Source organism: Lolium rigidum, chromosome 7 (genome assembly GCF_022539505.1).
Source record: "Lolium rigidum isolate FL_2022 chromosome 7, APGP_CSIRO_Lrig_0.1, whole genome shotgun sequence".
NCBI classification, from domain to species: Eukaryota; Viridiplantae; Streptophyta; class Magnoliopsida; order Poales; family Poaceae; genus Lolium; species Lolium rigidum.
In genome coordinates, this window is record NC_061514.1 from 239,425,754 (window position 1) to 239,440,164 (window position 14,411).

General features: G+C 41.6%; 1 long non-coding RNA gene, 3 other non-coding genes and 1 pseudogene across 4 annotated transcripts; all 5 read right to left on the reverse strand.

The window, feature by feature from the left end:
- On the reverse strand, positions 1–112 carry LOC124679766 (annotated as a pseudogene).
- Positions 113–779: 667 nt separating this feature from the next.
- On the reverse strand, positions 780–1,555 carry LOC124669962. Its single transcript, XR_006992359.1, has 3 exons — positions 1,532–1,555; positions 949–1,071; positions 780–855 (listed from the first exon to the last, which is right to left on the reverse strand). It is a non-coding gene; the product is annotated as an uncharacterized LOC124669962 (long non-coding RNA).
- An 11,938-nt stretch (positions 1,556–13,493) lies between these two features.
- On the reverse strand, positions 13,494–13,612 carry LOC124679982. Its single transcript, XR_006995389.1, has one exon. It is a non-coding gene; the product is annotated as a 5S ribosomal RNA (ribosomal RNA).
- A 187-nt stretch (positions 13,613–13,799) lies between these two features.
- Positions 13,800–13,918, reverse strand: LOC124679610. The gene has a single exon (XR_006995082.1). It is a non-coding gene; the product is annotated as a 5S ribosomal RNA (ribosomal RNA).
- A 169-nt stretch (positions 13,919–14,087) lies between these two features.
- LOC124679561 lies at positions 14,088–14,206 on the reverse strand. The gene has a single exon (XR_006995036.1). It is a non-coding gene; the product is annotated as a 5S ribosomal RNA (ribosomal RNA).
- Between the last annotated feature and the right edge of the window lie 205 nt (positions 14,207–14,411).

Below are 14,411 nucleotides of genomic sequence, written 5' to 3' on the forward strand. Positions count from 1 at the left end.
CAACACGAGGACTTCCCAGAGGTCACCCATCCTAGTACTACTCTCGCCCAAGCACGCTTAACTTCGGAGTTCTGATGGGATCCGGTGCTTTAGTGCTGGTATGATCGCATCCGACATGTTCTGCACTCATTTTCCCTTATGCTTGCCCCTCCCGCTCCTTCTCTCCCCTATTTTGTACCACTAGATTTAGATGTGCGCCTTGGCGCACGACCCCGTAGATTTCACATCTTGTATAACAACAGTAAAAATCAGGTGAAAAAAATGATAATATTTGTAAATTTGAATTGCCTAGTTCAATGTCATTATCTCGTGAAGTTGGAACATATAAGAAAACGTGGAGTGCAAAAGAACAGACATATGAATAAGGCATGGCGTTCCGAAGTACAAAAGCAAATATCTATATCTGGCTTAGCATTTTTTCTTATAAACAAATAATATTTAGATTGTAAAAACATGTTTCAAGCCACCATAGAAAATGAGACCAAATAAAAGTAACCAAAGAAGATAAGGGAGAAATGTATATGATATATAGAATGACTCGAATAATCTTAAATGGTACCTCAACACTTTGGGAGAATCTGAATAAACATACAGAGAGACCGTAAACCATAACAAATATTCAAAGCATTCCTTTTCTACCAAACGTGTTTGAGAACCACCATAATGTAGAGGAAACATGAGTGGTTAACATTCCATTGACCATCGAGAGGTAATTACGGATAGTGCAAGTAGAGAAATGTGCCAAACACAAGTGAGAAAATAGGAAAATATATTACAATGGGGACAGGAACACATTGTTCAGAGATTACAATAGCTAAACACATGGAGGGGGTACCATTCAGGTTTAAAGCAAAGCTGTTCAAACACAATGACTCCATGATCAGAGATCAATACTCGAAACAGACACTAACACACAAGTAGTGATAGTTTAGGTAACGATGGTCAAACCTCGTAATCTGTAGGATGCACATCGAAGTCATAGCGGTAGGCCTCTTCCTTTAACTGTTGCATCGATATACTGTATTGGACTGAAGTAATCTTGGAAGCCATAAGTTGTCATAAGGTAGAACACTAAGTCAATCCAGGAATAGACAGTTAAGGTAAACTATTGGCAAAATAATAACACATGAATGTGCAAATAGATTGAATAATGCAGTAGTTGGCAGCAAGATGAATTGCATGCTTGATGAGGGAATAATACCTGCTCTCAGCTGTAGCGCAAAAGCTAAAGAAAGTTCAGTTTAATAAAGCCATATTTTGGTTGTGGGCAAACAAATATGCAAGCAAATGATGGGACTTCCGTTTTCGAAAGAAGAAAACTCTATGCAAATAGCATATCATAGATATACTGGGTTAGAATAAAATTACACATTGAATTCAACCTAACTAAATTAAATTATTGCTTAAACTGAAGGGGCGCTGCTTGTTCATAATTGTATCTTACTCCCTGAATGTTAGTACATGCCTTTTTAGGTGAGTAGTAAATGTTCAATTTCTCAGAAACCAGCTCTCAAGTGTTTCAGTATGGTACCTTGGAGCCATTTTCTTCCCTCGCTCAATAATTAAGTTCACCACTCGTGTGTAGTCAATAGTTACATAGATCTGGACACAAATGTAGGAACCCAGCAGACTGAAATATTTTAGGAGATGACATTTAAACTCATACTGATGTACATGAATAAATTAGGAGAGAATATAGAAAAATAAAGTGGTGTGCAGGAAACTACTTTTAAATTTTCATAAAGAACATCCAAATACCACAATCTCTCTAACTATCTTTACTGTACCTTAAAATGGCGCCTTGGCGCACGATCCCGTGAAGTTCCCATCGATTTACGGTTTGTAAAAGTAAAAAAATAAGTTGGACAATATTAATGTGTTTTTCAGGTTTAATTCAAAACGAAGTGAGGTGAATTAAATTAGGATAAAACAAACAAAATCACAAACGTAGTAGTAGCACATGAGTGTCTTAGGGCCCCGGTAAACAATTACAAAACACTATATTAAGCATCTTTAGAAGTGAAATGAAAAACTATCATGTGTGAAACACTATATAAATATTCATTAATACAATTCCTAAGAACACTTCGATTCTACTATTTTCAGGAATATAATGCCCATTATGTACCTGATGTTCCATCTTCTCTATTGAGAGTAGGTGATTTTGTTCCCCCGGGCGGATGGCGGGGATGCATTCCTGTATGCTGCATCCTCAAGGTATTCGAAAAACTTCAGCCTCACCTAACTTCGGTGTTTCTCGGTTTGGTACTTTTCAGCCTACAGTCCAACAGAGATTACATTGCCCTAATCAATAGGAAATTTATTACTCCTAAGCCCTTCGTTTGTTGTATCATTATTTACCAACAGTGATACTCCTACCAATTTGGAAATAAATCTATAGCTCCAGATTTTATTCCAGGATGTGCAAGTTAAGGACAAAGCCATGGACTACCCATTTTGCTTTGTAGGTGTTGTCAGTGATCTGGGAGTCTCCTTTTTTCCTCCCTCGCTCTCTCTTCTTCCGCTTAATTTGCAACATTCTTTATCAAGGTTGCCTTTTCTTGTCAAAGAAAATAGATAACCTCAATTTAATATTGTTACAGACACCAGAAAAATAATCAACAACAGGGGAATGGTAGGCTGCACGAAACAAGTAAGCGGTAAGTGAAGAACACACGGTAACTATTGCAGCTTGAACCTACTTCATATATACAGCCAAACACAAATGGAAGGACATGTCTTTGGAGGCCATGACATAGTTAACAGAAAAGCACCCAATAGCTACTTGCATCACCAAAAGCGGGCATTCTTGCAAAGGAAAAAATAAATTAATCAACAACTAAATTTAAGGTAATACAACAGAGAAAATCCTAAACATTTTTTGAAGTAACTACAAAAACAGCGGCTTGCCACAGAAGCCTATAGTACATGGTCGTTACTAAAATTCTTTAAAATCCTACAGTTACATACAGATACTAAGTGGTTTACAAATACAGCTTCTGTTAGCTATAAAAGCAATCGTAACTTCCCAGGTCTAAATGTGTTCATCTTTAAATATAAGTATAACAATGAAAAGAGCAATAAAAAACAACAACCGAGTGACAATAATTCAGCAGCAGGTTCTTTGGCAAACAAATGAGGAGGCTCATAAAAATACGGAAAATGAACAAAGGAAAGTTTTGTTTTCCAGGATGGTCCAACTCCAAAATCTATATACATAAGACATGGGGAAACTGACCACATCTACCTTCATATCACTGCAGTAATGCCTCGTTGTGGTTTATCTTGGCCTAACATACAGATACAGACACCGTCAGAATCAAACATAATAGTGGGCTCCCTCAACATCTCAGCTTGATGAACCACATGAATACAAAGAAAGAAAAATAAATGTGCAAGATAAGTATATAGTGTACCTTCCAGACCTCATGAGCATATCTCGCTACAAAAATCAGGCACTTAACTTGAATGTTATTTTCTAACACCTGCAGTGGAGCAAGCTAAGAAGATATATATGTAGCTCACATCTATCACAATATATATCATTTTGCTACAGAGGAAAATATATAACTATATAACCATAAAAATTCAAGCATACCTACTTCTATAGATTTGATACGAGCTCATCTATCTGTGAGGAAAGAATCATCACAAGATAAATTAGCAGACCCCAGGGAGTAATATAAACATGAAAAAAGAATGCTAAAAGGGAAGAATATATTAAGCAGTTACATACCAAGACTGAAATGAATATAAGATAAGCATCTATGTGTTCTTCGCCCTATGCTGACACAAAATACACAAGGAGTATTGGGAGAGGACGATTCCAAGGGATGGGCACCGGGGAGGGCTTAAGTAGTGAAATGGGATGGCCAGGATGGGCTGGAACGCGACGAACGGCAAGCACCGCGCTGCCCTGTGGCCACGAAGAAGACTGCCGGGCAGCCTCTCACGATCCCTGAACTCTGAAACTGCTTGTGTTTGCTGAAACTGAAAACCGCACTCTGTTTTCAAATCATTTGGGCAATCAAATGAGCTCGGAAAATTTTGTAAATTTTACGAAGCAAGATGTGACTATTGTTGACAACATGTAATGTTTTCATCTCAAACGGAGTTGATTTGAACGGTTTAGAAAAATTGAGAACAGTGCAGCCAGAATTTGACAAAACCTGAAAACTGAATTATATCTAGCATTTTGAGTGAAACTCTAATGCTACACAACATTTTTTAACTTCTTTATAGTACGAAAATATTGGTACACAAAAGCACAATTCAAACCACATTTTAAGAGTGATCGAAGCGTTGTATGAAGTTGTAAAATGTTGTAACATGATCCAAGTAGTGAATGAAATGGATAAAAGAAAATGGCAAATGAGCTCTAAATCATCTTTAACTTGGCAAAGGCTTAACTCATAATAGTAAGCGCTTTGCCAAACATCGAAGAAGGAAAGTTTGAGGAAGTTTTAATATAGTACCATTGTAAAGTGTAGTTTTCACATAATCAAGGCAATAGGCAAAAAAATAAACTTCTAGTTATTGTCATGACAAAGCAAAGATTATGAAAGGGAAAAGTAGCTCAGAGATTATGACTGGAAGCACACATAATGAAGGAAATAGGCATTATTATGAGAAGCATGATGCATATGAATGTATGTTAAACATGCTTATTCCAACTTAAGTGGTTAGATCACTACATAGAGGCATATTATGAGAGGGAAAAGTAGATCAGGTTAAGTTCCTAATTCTATTTTTGAACCAAAATATTTATTAAAAAGAGAAAGGGTTAGAACTGGCTTGCCATTCAACTCCTTGCCAGATTTATCAAATAACACAAGCGCAAGCTCATCGGTTCATCAGATAGAATATTGTGTAACAACACAGGTTAACAAAAAGCATATGAACAACTCTGTATACAAGCAGCATGCAAGCACACACAATTACCTAGGCATTCCACCCATGCCACCAAAATTTTTATCAGGCCGATGCTGTTGTACTCCTACCTCTTCTCGTGGGCGCGGGCTTGAGGTGGAAGAAGGTTGAGAGGAGGAAGAGAGGAACGATGCAGCAGCCTCTCCGGAGCAGAAATGGAGGGGCGCAGGTACGTGCGGCAAGGGTCCCTGGAGATTTTGCTCCCTGGAGGAGCTCACTTGCGCCTCCCCCTACTGGCTGTCCTTCCACGCTCCTCCGCGACCGCGCCGTCCTGGCCGGAGTAACGGATGTCGCCCGCGCCGTCCCGTCACGCCGGCCGCTGTGGAGGACGCCCACGCTGCTCTCCCGCCCCGTCCCTGCGGAGACCGCCCGCACTGCCTGTTTCCGGCGCCGAGGTCGGCCGCGCCGCCCGTCGCCGGCGATGGCGACGAGACGAGGTCGTCCGGAAGATGGGGAGGGGGCGGATCGGATTTGGAGAAAATAGGATGGTGGGGATTGGCCCTAGGGTTTGTGCGTGCGTATCATGATTGCTGACAGCGGCCTCCTCCGCTCGCCGGAGACGCGCTGGCTGACGGTGTTGGGAGCACGAGGCGGTCGACGACGGCCTGGTGGCTCCCTCCCCGCGCCCGTCGATCTGCGCCTCCTCGTCGTGCACAGCAGCGGCGACCTCCTCTCGCGCTCGTCTGAGACCGAGCTCCATGGCGAGGGAGGATTAAGGAGGATGACGAGAGGAGCAGTGGAAGCCGGAGGTGGAGGCTGAGCAGCATCGACCATCCGCGCGAGGAAGAAGGTGGAGGGGAGGAGGCGAATCGGTCGCGGCGGGATTGGGGATTGCGGGCGGCGGCTAGGGTTTTTACCTCCCGGTCCCCCTTTTATATGATATATGGTGAAAGCAATTGAACGGCTGAGATTCGAGGCAAGGCACGATCCAACGGCCACGAGGCGCAAATCGCTGTGAGGCCCCCTATGGGGGGCATCATATACAACGTTAGACTAGATTTAGATGTGCGCCTTGGCGCACGATCCCGTGAAATTCGTGTAGATTTACATTTCAAAAATAAGCAAAGCTAAAATTCGTGTCAGAATTTTCTTGTAGACCCTTTGCTTATTCTACAAAACAAAATCTCCCATGTAGAATAGCCAATTTATATGTTTCAAAATACAAGCAGCTAATTATCAAAACAACACGATTACAAAGAGGCATGTTCCATTCACAACTGTGGTAGCGGTCGGCCCACACTCTAGTCTGAGTGGATATGTGGATGCCTTCTCTCTCACACCTTCTCACACAGTCCGACCGATAGCCGGGCAGCCTGCCTTCCTTGGCCCCCTATCTCCTCCATCCCCCGTCCCTTAGTCCAACTAAATCAGATCTAATGGCTCAGAGGCAAAATGCAAATGTGCAAGGGGCAAGCAGATGGAGAAGACATAGAAGCAAAAAAAAAAAAAAACGAGGCAAGATGCTGAAAATCTTAACATCATTAAACTTGGAAAATAGTACAATGTGGATACAGAATTAAACACAATAATAGTTATGTTCAAAGATAAGAAAAATACCATGACATTTGGGTTGAATGAATACAACAGAGGCACAAAAATGATCGTAAAATGGGGAGGACAATTCAAATTCAAAGATAAGGAAATTTTAAAGTAGGAGCTTGCCTAGAGATCGGAACCTTTGACCCGGTCATGGCAATTCACAACAGCCATATCTCTTTCTTTGCTTCCTCCCAATATGATGTGACCACCCCTGTAAGCGTCGTGTTCCATCTAGAGATAAATGGCACACATGTGCAAACTGGCATTTGTACCATGCTCTTGCAAACTAAAACAGATTTGCACTACAGCTGGAGTGTACAGAAAAGAACATAGTTGTGTGCACACACACATATCTTGGTATGCAACAGCTCATCTGCTATGACATGATCTTATTTGCATGCCTAGCATGACCTCTTGTAACCCCACATAGAGAAAGAAAATGAATATGGCAAATTATTAGTTGAGAACTCACCAAGGTGGATGGAGAATAGTGGCACAATGTCCTGCCCTAAGTGAACAATAAACCAGACATCAAACTGGATAATATTTATTACTTGCACAAGATCATTTAGAAGCCTCGAAGTAAAGAAATATAATTACAAATAACTTGCCAAGGCAGATGGTTTCTAAAACACCATATTTAGCACTACATGGGGAAGGATATTATAATCACAAAGGTCTAAGGGGAAATGGAGGAATGGTAAGAGCCTATGATGGAAATTGAAACCATATAATTACTACACTGTAATGTTAACATCAAGTTAATATTGTTGCTTGCAATACATCTGGTGCATCATATTATCTTTCTATATACATTAGTAAGAGATCCAAAAAATTCTCTTATAAAAACAGAGTAACAAACTGACCCATTCATCATGGTTCTTGAAAATATTGTGTGTTGCTAACCCTAAAAACACATGTTAATATTCTTAATATACACTATAATATAAATCGAAACAAATATGCGTCTAGTCCTTATAAGAGACAACAATACAATGCAAAATTAATTTACGGAGACTGCAAGAGAGAGGAGAAGAGATAAACAAAGCCCGTGCCGTCAATATCCAGGACAGTGAGGTAAAAAAATCATATAGATGAGATCCTTGTCGAGAGCTGCGACCATACAGTCCAGAGTCTGCATGTTCAAAGTTATCATAACACAATCAGAGTAGCCTTTGTACACTTCTGAAGTTTAACCTTAGACTCTGGAAATTTATTTACACTTCTGAAGTTTAACCTTAGACTCATCCTGCAAAAAAAATAAGACAACAAGTTCAACAAAGAAGCATAGGATGAAACACCTATTTTTTTACACAGGCGTACTTTTTTAAATGCATGATAAAGAAGAAACTCTATCAATACGTATGCAATTAAAGTATTTGTCTAGACTCTAGCGCCATTATTAAGAACGGTATCACTTTCGTTGCCAAAAATGAGTAAAAAGAAGCTCAACAACAATATTTTAGAATAACTTTCTAGTTCTAGAAGCACAGCAGATCCTCCTTGGATCTGAGGCCTTGACCTGTAGGCCCTTATCCATTTTGTTCCCAAGTAGAGATACCGTATCCATTTTGTCCATTTTCTACTACGTGGATCTACTCCTTACACCACTGCAATAGAAAAACAGAGACATCTCCATGTAAGTTATGCCACATCGTGCAATATATTTGTATCATTATATAATAAAATTTCTGCCATAAACAGTAGCAACTAATAGATGATGGTTATACCATGCTCGTTATGCATACCTGACACATCAATGCATGAACCCAATATCAGAACCCTCTTATCTTGTTTACTTCACTTCTTTTACGATGGAGTAGACACCCTACCAAGTAGTGCCGACCTAAGAAAAAGCAAAAAAGAAAGCTTGAGCCCCATCTATCAAGAAAACCAATCAACACTAACAAGCAGCAGCATCAAGCAATATGCATTGTACGGCTGTTGATCCATGGCTAGCAGTTCAGATTCAACATGATGAATAGGTAGAAGCTCTATACCACGTCCGTGCGCGCTCAAGGCCTCAGGCCCATCCATACTGGACTCGCAGCGGGCAGCAGCTAGTCATGCCAGATTCGTTAAAGACAGTTCTCTCTAATGAAAGACAAGTAGATTGAGCCGAAGGCAAAGCATTACAGTTACATAGTGGATATGATTGGCCGTGTAGGCTTAATGGATGAAGCATTTGCAATTATGGGCAACATGAGGTGTGAACCTAGTATACATTACACTGTATTGCATAGACCACATAAGAGTAGAGAGCATGAGAATCACTCACACAAAAACTTCCCTAACCAGTTGATAGAATCAGCACCTCTGCAGGAAGAACACGAACATGACACAGTTCAAACAGAGGCCAAAGACTTTGTTAAGCTATAATAACCTATTTTTGCATCTAGGTGAAAAAAATAAAAGGCAAACATGTACGGCAAGAAACACGAATAAAAGGTTTCAGTTTCGACAGGATAAACACAAAATCATGCATAATAATATATGAAGAAACAACACTCTTGGCAAATTAGCACCATTTGTGGCCAGTTTACTCAAAGATTACCATACAGTATGAAAAATGACCTCAAGAGATACTTCTAGAAAAGCAAGATTATCAAGACAAAAAAGTCTACTTTCCAACTGAGCTAGTAAGCGTAGCAAAAAAAAAAAGAATCTACATATTTCTTTGAACCTACTACTGAAAACTGCATACGTTGATCCCATTTTAATTTAGAAAATACTCACCAAAGCATTTTTTTCTTTTACCTGTTTCATTTGTAAGATTTTTCAAGCAGCCAAACCGAAAGGCAGGGCCTGTAATACACCTGTAATCACCATAGAGAATCAAATTCATAGATGGGAATTTTAAAATTAAGCCTATGGTCTGAATGTTGTAACGGTGAAAAGTCTCAAAAGTATTTACCTATTTGCACATTGTGAGGGTGTACCTCATGCATGTGTCATATGCATTTGAGCTGAAAGGTGAGGGTGCAGCAACGATAGAAAGATCTACAGATTGAGTTCTAACTATTTGTTGGCTAGTTGAATCTTGAACATAAGATGATAGTTGCACATTCTGTCCCGATTTCAAATTATAAATAAGTAAATAAACATTTAGTCTCATGATTATATTATCTAGAACTGTAGAAGGAAAGAAAAATGCTGAAACTATATGCAGAAAGTTAAAGTATCCATTTGGAAAGTTCAATGATAAGGCGGAGAGGGGCGCATTGACGCCTAAAGCGGACGATTTTCCAAGGCAGAGGGGGGAGCCTTGACGCCTAAGTGACGCCTTTAAAACCATGCCTCGAAGGCTCATAATTGATCGTCAAATCACTGCCAACACGATCTTGGATATTTGCAATAATGTCAGCAGTGGCCCCAAACTGCCAATTCCTACTGAACTTTCTCCAGAAGTCAGCTAATAAAGACAACACTATGCGAACCGCTGATCTGGCAAGCCTAAATGGGTCCTTCAAAAGACAGAAACATGAATTGGTTTCTGGGTTAGCAAAGAAATTTTTGATGGTTTATGCCGTGAGTGAAGTTACTAAAAGGAAGTATACTTTTCTAGTCAGTACATACGAATGTTATCTCCGACCAGGTGTTGTACAGAGGGATTGAGCAGCTTACCATGACTAAGAAGCAACTCATAATATTATACCAAAATGATGTAAATGATTGATATGATATGCATTAGGATGCATAGCCCGCTAAAAATTCATACTTGACTTCTATCATTCTTCTCTACAGATTATTCTAGTAACAAAAGCATTTTACTTTTCATAAACCAACAAAGAGAAGAAACATGATATACCTCCTTTACAAATACAGTGCCAAGCGAAAGGGTGAGATGCTGGGCCAACCTCCTCTTTGACCATGAAGAACCAGGACTAAATAGAGCATGTGAGAGGGAGTATCAGGTGGAGCAGATTGCCCAGGCAAAGGGCACAAACATCCCTCCAATAAATTTCTACGAATGGCACGGAGGCACCAAACAAACCTAGCATTGCAACAAAAATGTTGATTAAAAATTGGCAGCATATCATGTGTACCTAGATCTAACAACCATCTGCATGAGAGCAAATGAAAAAATATAAAAGCAAGAAAGGAGGAACAGCCAGACCAACAACTTGGAATAGTTCCGCAAGATCATGAAACTGACAATGAATATCACCACATATTGTAACATGGCTTGTCACATGCTGAAAGCAGGTAAAAGTTGAAAAAATTAAAACAACATCATGAAGCGACATCTGGCCTCTAAAATGCACGGCTACATCCGCATCTATAATTGGAAGCTGAAATATTAGCTTCTCAATATAAATCCAATCTTTATTTCTAGGTCAATTCGAGTAAGAGAGAATTTGCAGGGAATTTTCACTTTCAAATTTGAAGAAATAAGAAATACATGATGGGATACCCCCTAAGATTGATTTTCTGTTGTAATAAAGTATTTGCATCATATGCAAGTGGTAGCCCCAAGGTGTCAGATACACTAAAATATGACACCTAGTCAAGGAGGGTTTAACCTAGGGATTAACCTTATTAGATAGAATGAATAACTTCTGCTAAAAAGCCTTCCATCAAATATAAATAAGAGCCTTTCTCCATTGCATGAAGGCTCGACAGCGCAGTACGTACCACCTAAAGGCATAGCACTGTGTTGTTCCTTGTAAGCTTTACAACGCAAATATTAACGCATAGCACCTTTGGTCTTGAAATTTGGCACTTCTCATAAATAAATAATGGCTGGGCATCTAAAAATGAAGGACAAAATAGAGAAATTATTTATTTATACCACATATTTATAGCCCCAAGCATCAGTATACTGATGTAAAAAACATAGAAGCGATAAAGAACAAAAACAATTTAACTTTGAACCCCTGAATCAACATCACTTCGGGTAACAATAAACCAGTTTTCAACATTATCAAGTTCAAATGACCTGATTTTATTTTCCATCATGGATGGGGCATAATCATGTCAGTGCAAGGGTAGATCACATCAAACCAAGTTATTTAAGATGCAAGATTGGTAGTCACAGAAGTAAGTCCAAGATACATGAAGACCAAAAGGTGAAGAACTGAAATTATTTTTCCATCTCATAAATCAAGATAAAAAACCACTGAGAAACACAAAAATTAGTCCGAAAGATAGTAAGGAACTTCTTGGTTACATAAGCCAGTCCATATAAGTAACTGGAGATTTGATTAAGCAACATATTTCACATGTATACCATCTGCTGGTTGACAGGAATTAGACATAATTAATGGTCATCATTTATGAATAGGATCTTTTATTGGCTTTGTTTGCTAAACAACCTTACACTGCCCTGACAATATGTACCCATGTACAAGCCGATACCTCAACATGGATGAAGCACTGAACATGTGCAGACTGTAGGTCAAGAAAGTAGACAAACTGTAAATATAGAGGAAATACGCAAAGCCTGTATAATTGCAGGCTAGCACCTAGTAAGAGGAAAAAAATTAACATGGAGTAAACTAAACCATCCAAGTCAGTCAACCTGAAATTTAACATGCAGTGGCAGTAGACATAGTGGACCTTTCTTGGCTGCTTTGCAGGCACAACACCTCAACCTCACTGCCCAACAAAATGGAAGATTTCCATTTATTGAGACCATATTTTTAACATCACCAGAACTTATGTGAGGTGTGCACATAAACACTGACCTTTCTGGAATAAAATGGCGAAGCGCGATGGATTGTATGATGGTTAGCAGAGAGAACAATTTGGTCCCATCCAATTCTGAAAAATGAAGCAATCTTCTTATTATCTACACTAATCATTGTCCATAGTTTTAGCAAGCCATCAAAACCAACGAGTGTAGGCATAAAAAAGAATCTGATATGCACAAATTAGTTTATGTATAGAACAACTGGTAATACCACTAAGAGCATTATGTTCAATTAACTTATAGACTGAACAATTAAAAGCCACCACATGTCAGTCAAAAACAATTTGCTAAATTAATATATCCAGACCAGACCTAACTATAACCTAACATATCCGTAAAGCTTACTAATCCCATCATCAAAATCTATAGTCAAGTGCTCCAATCGAGACGCACATCGCTGAAATCGCTGAAACATTTTCTATGCAATACTAGGACAATCATGCAAAGTTGCATGAATAAGGGCATCAAGAGGGAACAGAGAGACCTGAGATCAAGTGTAGGTGCTGCCTCCATGATGCGAGGACGACGGTGGCGGAGAGAGTGCAGCAGCGGCGCGAGATCGATGGGGAGAGGTTAATCCTGGTGAACACCGCCGAGGGTCTCATCAACGATGGCGGCATACCATGTAGAGCTACAGGATAAAGGGGATCCCATAGAGGGAGAGAGAGAGGGGAACCTGCTGTTGATGGTGTGACCAGGCCATTGACGGCAGCTGCAGCGCGTGCTCCTTGTCGCCAGCGCCGGCGGCCGCATCACGTGCTCCTCGTCTCCTTCGCCGGCAGCGGATCCTGCCTCCACATCTTCACTAGAGGAAGAGGGAGAGGAGGTAAGGGAGCAGGAGGGCGGGCGCGGCACTGCGCCGCGACGGGAGGAGAAGGGAGAGGCGGCGGGCGGCGGGCGGCGGGCGGAGGGAGGAGGGCGGCGGGCGGCGGGCGGAGGGAGGAGGGCGGCGGGCGGCGGGCGGAGGGCGGCGCGACCGGAGGAGGCGGAGAGGCAGCGACATGCGCGGGGATGATAGGTTTCTATGAGACACCGGGCCGGATGGGCTTCATCGACCCGTGGATAAAAAGCGGGTCGCGCGAGGGCCTCGCTTTCTGGACTACTCCGGTAGTGAAAAAACGAACGGTTCTGATTTGCTTGAGACGAGATCGAACGGTCCCGAGGCTCAAAACGCTGTGAGGCCCCCTATGGGGGGCATCATATACAACGTTAGATGCACATCCCGCTTTCCCATCCCCACCGCCGTTTCCCATCACCTATAGCCGAGCACGAGTGCCCGCAAAAAATATCGCCCTAACTTCACCATGAATGTTGCCGCGTGACGCAAAAAGGAGGGATGCAACACGAGGACTTCCCAGGAGGTCACCCATCCTAGTACTACTCTCGCCCAAGCACGCTTAACTTCGGAGTTCCGATGGGATCCGGTGCTTTAGTGCTGGTATGATCGCATCCGACATGTTCTGCACTCATTTTCCTTATGCTTGCCCCTCCCGCTCCTTCTCTCCCCTATTTTGTACCATGCACATCCCGCTTTCCCATCCCCACCGCCGTTTCCCATCACATATAGCCGAGCACGAGTGCCCGCAAAAAAATATCGCCCTAACTTCACCATGAATGTTGCCGCGTGACGCAAAAAGGAGGGATGCAACACGAGGACTTCCCAGGAGGTCACCCATCCTAGTACTACTCTCGCCCAAGCACGCTTAACTTCGGAGTTCTGATGGGATCCGGTGCTTTAGTGCTGGTATGATCGCATCCGACATGTTTTGCACTCATTTTCCCTTATGCTTGCCCCTCCCGCTCCTTCTCTCCCCTATTTTGTACCATGCACATCCCGCTTTCCCATCACCTATAGCCGAGCACGAGTGCCCGCAAAAAAATATCGCCCTAACTTCACCATGAATGTTGCCGCGTGACGCAAAAAGGAGGGATGCAACACGGGGACTTCCCAGGAGGTCACCCATCCTAGTACTACCCTCGCCCAAGCACGCTTAACTTTGGAGTTCTGATGGGATCCGGTGCTTTAGTGCTGGTATGATCGCATCCGACATGTTCTGCACTCATTTTCCCTTATGCTTGCCCCTCCCGCTCCTTCTCTCCCCTATTTTGTACCATGCACATCCCGCTTTCCCATCCCCACCGCCGTTTCCCATCACCTATAGCCGAGCACGAGTGCCCGCAAAAAAATATCGCCCTAACTTCACCATGAATGTTGCCGCGTGACGCAAAAAGGAGGGATGTGTAATATCCC